Genomic DNA, 8,645 nt, shown 5'->3' with positions numbered 1-8,645 from the left:
TGATGTCATTGGTTTGACTCAATTGCATTGCTGTTTGTGATGAGCTGTTAGCCCCATGGTGGCCGCTCTTCTTCAGTGGATAGCTCTCCTTCAGGGGAGAGCTATCCACTGTTAAATGTACTGTTAAATTGACCTTTTTTTATTAAATTGTTGCAGAACTTCTCAATTTGACAAGTAATGACCTAAATGAACGGGTTTGACTTAATGTTCTGTTCTAGTGTAGTCGACATGGAGCTGCTCTTGAACACCGATTACAGTTAAGGAATGAGACTGACGCCCATGTTTATCGGGGGTCCTGATTGGATGTTTAAAATCTGAACACTCTTGCAGGTCGATAATGGAGATAATAATCTGGTTATTCAGATCCAATTACTATCAAGTGTTTAAATCACTATACCGTTTACAACTCCCATTTTGTTATAAAGCTGTAGTAATGAAACATTTTCTGTTGGGTGCCTGTCTTGTACTGGATTCCCTGCTAAGTAGAGGCATCTTTTTTGAGTGCCTCAGCTGAACTAGGCTTGGGGTATTTGGAAATAGCCACAGGATGGTTTTTGAATACTGTCAATACCGGTGAAACTATTTAATTGAAGTTTTTCAATACCTTTTAATATTTGCAGCAATTTCTTAAGTAAATACCTGCAGTCAACTTGTGCAATGTGTTAGGAGATAAAGCAGATGGCGTTCTTATTTCACCTGTCACATTATTTTACATTATGAAGCTTACATAGGTCCCCAGATCAGGGAGATTGTTTTTATTTATTTTTTAGGTGGGAATGACGTCGGATCCAGCAGCCGCTAAAGGCTCTCATGCCTCAGACAAATCGCCAGGCTCCCCTGCCTCAGCTGGTCTGTCAGGTTCCCACGCTCCAGTCAGCGACAGGTTCCCGCGCATCAGCAGGGGTGACCGGTCCGCTCCTGATCTCTGGGATTGTCCCTTTGGTTGGCGTACTGCGGCTGGAGCCGAACGTGCCGGGGAGGGGGTACCGTCACGTATGCTCTCTGTCCGGCGCTCTAGGTCGCCATGATCCTGCGTCTCTGCCAGACTGACAGGTTTCCCGCGCCTCAGCAGAGGTTACTGGTCCGCTCTTGATCCCCGTGATCGTCATTTTGGTCGGCGTCCTGCGGCTAGGGCCACGCGTTGGGTGGGGGTACTGTCACGTGTGCTCCCTCTCCGGCCTCTAGGTCACCAGGCTGCTCGTTATGGCGCACACCTGACACCATCGTTACGCGCACCTGAGCGTCATCAGACTCACCTGGACTCCATCACTTCCCTGATTACCTTCCCTATATATCTCACTCTCTTTGGTTCCTTCCGCAGGCATTATTGTTTCTGTTCCTGTGTCATGTTTGTGCGTTGTTCATGTTTCTCATTTTGTATTATGTTGTGTTTATTTATTAAAACACTCACTCCTTGAACTTGCTTCTCGACTCTCAGCGCATATCGTTACAGTGTTATTTTTGCTTCAATAGTGATCAGGGACGTGTCACAATTGTTTTCCTTCACAGAAAATACATTAGTGCAAAAAAATCGGTAGAAAATAGCTTCATTTTCATCAGATGACAACAGAAGTGCAACGCTATTTGGCTAGCAGCCAACACAAGTAAAAGAGCTAAAAATGAAAAAGCAAGGTATTTTTTGTGAAAACGATGCATGGCCAGCTACATTTCCCAATGTTTTGCTTGAAGTTAATCTTGCATTTTACCTGAAAAAAGTTGGCTGGCTACACCGAGAAAAGTACAGGAAAAAAGTAGCTACACATCAGACAGAGCACTGTCCGCTGATATAATCCCTGTTCGTGAATTCTCATCCGAGTTTAGAAGTACAACTGAAGCACAATATTATTCCGATGCTGAGCATAAATTACAATAAAAAGCATTTAAAATATTTCTTATATGTCAGTGGCTGAATTAATAAGGTGACAGGCATCATATTGTTTTAGCTTTCTGCCGTGTTTACGAAGTCAAAGCCCTTTGGATTAGTTATTTGTACACCTGCCTATCTTGATTTCCTTGCGTTTTTTCTCCTCTCTGTTCTCGGCTGTTTGCTCCTCCCCCTTTTCTCCGAGCAGAGCAGGCAGGCCCGTTGCCTTAGTGACTCCAGACTCCACACAGCATATAGCCATGCTGCTGGAGAGCCAGTATCTGCTTGTGTCAAAACTTTGTTCATTTGCACAATGTCTCGCGTTCATATTTGCTTGTAAATGTCCAAACTCACCAAAAATGACATTTGTTAGCTTCTACCTATATACAGTGCGTTCGGAAACTATTCAGACCCCTTGACTTCTTCCACATATTGTTACCTTACATCCTTATTCTAAAATTGATGAAGTAAAACCATTTCCTTATCAATCTACACACAATACCCCATAATGACAAAGCAAAAACAGGTTTTTAGATTTTTTTGCAAATTTATAAAAAATAAAAACTGAAATACCATATTTACATAAGTATTCAGACTCTATGAGACTTGAAATTGAGCTCAGGTGCATCCTGTTTCCATTGATCATCTGTGAGATTTTTTCTACAACTTGGAGTCCGCCTGTCTATATATGGTCCCACAGTTGACAGTGTATGTCAGAGCAAAAACCAAGCCATGAGGTCAAAGGAATTGTCCATAGAACTTCGAGACGGGATTGTGTCGAGGCACAGATCTGAGGAAGGGTATCAACAAATTCTGCAGCATTGAAGGTCCCCAAGAACACACTGGCCTTCATCATTCTTAAATGGAAGAAGTTTGGAACCACTAAGACATTTCCTAGAGCTGGCCGCCCGGGCAAACTGAGCAATTGGGTGAGAAGGGCCTTGGTCAGGGAGTTGACTATGAACCCATGGTCACTCTGATAGAGCTCCAGAGTTCCTCAGTGAAGTTCCTCGGTACATTTGCAAAAATTTCGAAAACCTATTTTTGCTTTGTTGTTATGGGGTATTGTGTTTAGATTGATCAGGAAATGTTTTTATTTAATCCATTTTAGAATAAGGCTGTAACATATGTTTTTTGAAATGGTCAAGGGGTCTGAATACTTTCTGAATGCACTGTATGTATAACATTATGAGCTGGATTGCCTGTCTTTGCAATTCGTTAATTTTAGTTTGCACTCGTTAGCATATTTGCTAGTAGCATCCATGTAAATTCTTTATTACTTGTGCTAATTTTGTTAGCATTCTTGTACTAGACACCCAATGGGCTTTTTTTTGCATTTTCTGGTGCTCCCTTTTGTAATAAACCAGTAATACTGTAAATCCTGGGATGAAAGAAGGACAGTATGACAATATTAAAATCGGAATACCTCCAACCCTAAGCTGAACCCACATCTTTTGATCCCACGTTTGTCCAGACTTTCCCTTGTTCTCTTCTCAGAACTTCTCTAAGAGTCTAGTTAATCCACACAATTGGATTCAGGGGATTTAAAGTTAAAAGGGTCATGCTGTGACATTTAGTGCTTTGTTGACAAAAATTGGACACACTCAATTGGACTCACTCCCAAATGATTTATTTCGACCACACTTGAGAAATGTTGTACTGTGATGTATTTGCTCCTATTACAGCTCAGTTCGTTGGATTGAAGGCCGGTTTTAGATGTCACTACCGTGTACAGAACCAGTCAGACAAAAACTGACACATTTTGGCAAACGATTCACACTGGCTGAGGCTTATGCAAATTCCCTCGAAAGACGTTGTTAGACTAACAGAGCATTTACATTTTTTTGTATCCATTTCCTGGTATGTTTCCAAAACTAACAATGGCCAACTTTGATTGACGCTTGATTTGATTGTTAATGTTGTGAAATACCTTGCCTTGTTTTCCTATGATACTCTAGTTGATATTGTCCAGCTATACCCCCATTCAGATGTGCTCTGCATAACGGTTAATTTTCTAGTCTTTTTTGCATATTAATCTAATATAAAAGCTATCAGAAATTTATACAGGTGTTTACTTCTCATTCACTTTTCATTCATTGTGGATATTTTATTCATGTGATGGGCTAATCCCCTAAATTTCCCTGCCATCCCCTTCCATCGTCATCTTGTAGGCTACTGGATCTCTTAGACTCATTGCAATAGACTTGAAATGCGGAGAGACAAATACTTGTTCCTGTACTCTATGTGACATTTGCTGTTATAAATGATGTACTTGTGTAGATATATTTTCGTTTGTTTATGATAATTGGCAATATAGATTTTGTCGATGTTTGACATTATGCTAATGTACATTTTAATCTGTTAGAATTAGGGCTATGACGGTCATGGAATTTTGGATGATGGTAATTAGGGCTGTGATCAATGTAATAACTGTTTGAATAGCACCCCCCAAAAAATGGACGCACATTTTCTCCTCTCCTCCACTCCTGATTGCATGTGCTGCCATAGAAATATAATGAATAGAACGGGCATCCCCATTCAAGTCAATGGTGTTATAATGGGTGGACTGGCGGCCATTGCGAGTGTACCCATAAGAGCAAAGCAGGAAGTAAAATAGATTATGTGCTGTGATTTGTTGATTCAGCTCAACTAACAATACAAAACATACCTTCCATTGCATGAGCCACATCAGTTTATATAATTTGAATGAACATTCTACATTACCATGGAATTATTGCATCATAATATTAGGCAGCCATTGCGAGTGTACCCATGAGTTTACCAGTCAAATTCCCAGGGTTAGAGGTTCCAAGCCTGTTCTATTCAATCTATTTCTATGTGTGCTGCTGCTGCATTGTGGTCATTCAGTCAGCTGTTCGTGACGGTCTTCACCCATAACCGTCAGTTACATGGTCAGGAATCAGATTTGTATCTGACTTCAAACCACCTACGAAGGTGGTTTGAAATGTGGATTGAATTATCCGATTCCCTTTTGCCTGTCCAGACTGCAGGAAAAAGAAGATTAGAATCGAATATGCATTTATCAATTTTTTGGAGTCACTTCAAACTTCCAATGTGAACAAGGCTTTAGAGAGTTGGGCTTGGTGCTCACTGACCAATGAGTCAAGGCAGTGAAGAAGCGCCATCTGGCTTGTCTTTCCCCTCGAGTGAAGCTCAGAAGTGGGATCAATGATATGTCTTATGACACAGTGCCATAAAAGCAATTTATAAAGAGAGGCAATCAAAAGGAAATCAAAACTGGTTTAAATCGTTCTAGTGAGTGTAAATGGTAATGAAGGACTCATGTTTCACCAATCAAAAACATATTAAATGACACACAATCAAAGCAATGGAGTTATTTATGTATACTGAACAAAAATATAAATGCAACATGTAACAATTTCAAAGATTTTACTGAGTTGCAATTCATATAAGGAAATCACTGAATTTAAATTAATTCATTAGGCCCTAGTTTATAGATTTCACGACTGGGAATGCAGATAGTGTATGGATCTGTTGGTCACAGAAAAGCAGTAAGTGTCTGGTGTGGCCAACATCTGCCTCATGCAGTGCGTCACATCACCTTCACATAGAGTTGATCAGGCTGGTGATTGTGGCCTGTGGAATGTTGTCCCACTCCTCTTCAATGGGTGTGCGAAGTTGCTGATATTGGCGGGAACTGGAACACGCTGATGTACACGTCGATCTAGAGCATCCCAAATATGCTCAGTGGGTGACATGTCTGGTGAGTATGCAGGCCATGGAAGAACTGGGACATTTTCAGCTTCCAGGAATTGTGTACAGATCCTTGTGACACGGGCTGTGCCTTTTCATGAGGTTATGGGGGCGGATGAATGGAATGACAATGGGTCTCAGGATCTCGTCACGGTATCTCTGTACATTCAAATTGCCATCGATAAAATGCAATTGTGTTCATTGTCTGTAACTTATGGCTGCCCAATACCATAAGACCACCACCACCATGGGGCACTCTGTTCACAAAGTTGACATCAGCAAACCGTTCACCCACACAATGCAATACAAGCTGTCGGCCATCTGCCCGGCACAGTTGAAACCGGGATTCATTTGTGAAGAGCACACTTCTCCAGCATGCCAGTGGACATCGAAAGTGAGCATTTGCCCACTGAAGTCGGTTATGACTTTGAACCGCAGTCAGGTCAAGACCCTGGTGAGGACGACGAGCACGCAGATGAGCTTCCTTGAAATGGTTTCTGACAGTTTGTGCAGATATTCTTTGGTTGTGCAAACCAATAGTTTCATCAGCTGTCCAGGTGGCTATGATCCCGCAGGTAAAGAAACCATGTGTGGAAGTCCCGAGCTGGCATAGTTATACATGGTCTACGGTTGTGAGGCTGGTTGGATGTACTGCCAAATTCTCTAAAATGACTTTGGAGGCAGCTTATGGTAGAGATATTGACATTACATTCTCTGGCAACAGCTCTGGTGGGCATTCCTGCAGTCAGAGATGCCAACTGCATGCTCCTTCAAAACTTGAGACATCTGTGACATTGTATTTTGTGACAAAACTGCACATTTTATAGTGGCCTTTTATTGTCCCCAGCACAAGGTGCACCTGTGTAATGATCCTGCTGTTTAATCAGCTTCTTGATATGACACACCTGTCAGGTGGATGGATTATCTTGGCAAAGGAGAAATGCTCACTAACAGGGATATAAACAAATGTGTGTGTAAAATTTGAGAGAAAGAAGCTTTTTGGCATATGGACATTTTCTGGGATCTTTTATTTCAGCTCATGAAACATGGAGCCAACACTTTACATGTTGCATTTATATTTTTGTTCAGTATATATTAAATGGATGAATGAATTAATACATGTCCAATTGCATTCTAATTTACTTCAATTGATTAATTATTTCGTCATATTGAAAGCAAGACAAGTCACCATTTTTCCTGCACTCAGAGCAACATCGAAGGAAACCTCCAGCTGTCAGGAAATGCACAAAACGGTGACACACACCTGATGGTTGCTAGGCAACTAAAATAGTGTAATCTCCGGTAGTAGTTATTCGTGTTTGGGACTTTGCAGTCTGTGAAGTAGAAGTAGAGATGTTTGGAGGTCTTGACAGAAATGTGACATGTTTTCACTTCCATACTGCTTTGAATGCAAAGTGATGGTAGGTAAATAAGGTTTGATTCAACCCACTGTTGAACACTGGTAGATTTGTCCATTTCTATTGAGAAAGTTTCAGAAGTGGAATGTCACACACTTTAAACCTTCTCGATTAAATATTGTAAATGGGCTGTAAAATATGTGCATGTCCGTTTGTGTTTGTGTGTGTGTTGTATGTGTGTGTGTCTCATAGGTCCTTGCTAAGACCATCACCTTCCACACTGATTCTAATTAGTCCAGGAATCCCCGTGGAGGTGTAATGGTGGCCCCAAGGGGGTCCAGGTGGGGGGCCTTTAATTAAGATGACATTTACATGATTCCCCCTTCTTGCATTCTCTCCCATGTTCTTTCTGACTGAGGATTAGCACGGGGTATTTTTCTGTAAGCCCACAGGGTTAGCGGGTTGGGGAAACCCGTCAATAGTATTTAGTGTGTTTTTATGTGTGTGTCCTCTCCCAGAGTTGATGGAATTTCTGATGTAATCAGGAAGTATAAAAAAGAGATCGTTCTGTAAATAGAGCAGTGAAACAATCCTATTTTTCCCCTCTTTCACTTTTTTTCTCATTTGATTTCTGCTTTATATCTGAGAATGGGGAAGTGAAGTAGCTACATATACAGTGCATTCGGAAAATTTATTCAGACCCCTTGACTTTTTCCACATTTTGTTACGTTACAGCCTTATTCTAAAATGTATAAATGTTTATTTATTTGTATCAATCTACACACAGTACCCCAAAATGACAAAGCGAAGAAACAGGTTTTTGTAATTTTTTGCAAATGTATTAAAAATAAAAAACAGAAATAACTTATTTACATAAGTAATCAGACCTTTTGTTGCTCAGGCGCATCCTGTTTCCAATGATCATCCTTGAGATGTTTTACAACTTGATTGGAGTCCACCAGTGGTAAATTCAATTGATTGGACATGATTCGGAAAATCACCACACACCTGTCTATATAAGGTCCCACAGTTGACAGTGCATGTCAAGGCATAAACCAAGCCATGAAATCGAAGTCGAGGCACAGATTTGGGGAGGGGCACCTAAAAATGGCTGCAGCATTGAAGGTCCCCAAGAACACGGTGGCCTCTATCATTCTTAAATGGAAGAAGTTTGGAACCACCAAGAACCCGATGGTCACTGACAGAGCTCCAGAGTTCCTCTATGGAGATGGGAGAACCTTCCAGAAGGACAACCATCTCTGTAGCACTCCACAAATCAGGCCATTATGGTAAAGTGGCCAGACAGAAGCCACTCCTCTTTAAAAGGCATGACAGCCCCTTGGAGTATCCCAAAAGTCACCTAAAGGACTCTCAGATCACGAGAAACACAATTCTCTGGTCTGGTGAAACCAAGATTGAACTCTTTGGCCTGAATGCCAAGCATCCTGTTTGGAGGAAACCTGGCACCATCCCTACGGTGAAGCATGGTGGTGGCAGCATCATGCTGTGGGGATGTTTTTCAGTGGCAGGGACTGGGAGACTGGTCGGTATTGAGGGAAAGATGAACGGGGTACAGACAGATCCTTGATGAGAACCTGCTCCAGTGCGCTCAGGACCTCAGATTGGGACGAAGGTTCACCTTCCAACAGGACAACGACCCTAAGCACACAGCCAATACAAAGCAGAAA

The sequence above is a fragment of the Salvelinus fontinalis genome, chromosome 1 (genome assembly GCF_029448725.1).
Source record: "Salvelinus fontinalis isolate EN_2023a chromosome 1, ASM2944872v1, whole genome shotgun sequence".
In the NCBI taxonomy this organism is placed as follows: Eukaryota; Metazoa; Chordata; class Actinopteri; order Salmoniformes; family Salmonidae; genus Salvelinus; species Salvelinus fontinalis.
This window is presented reverse-complemented; position numbering follows the sequence as displayed.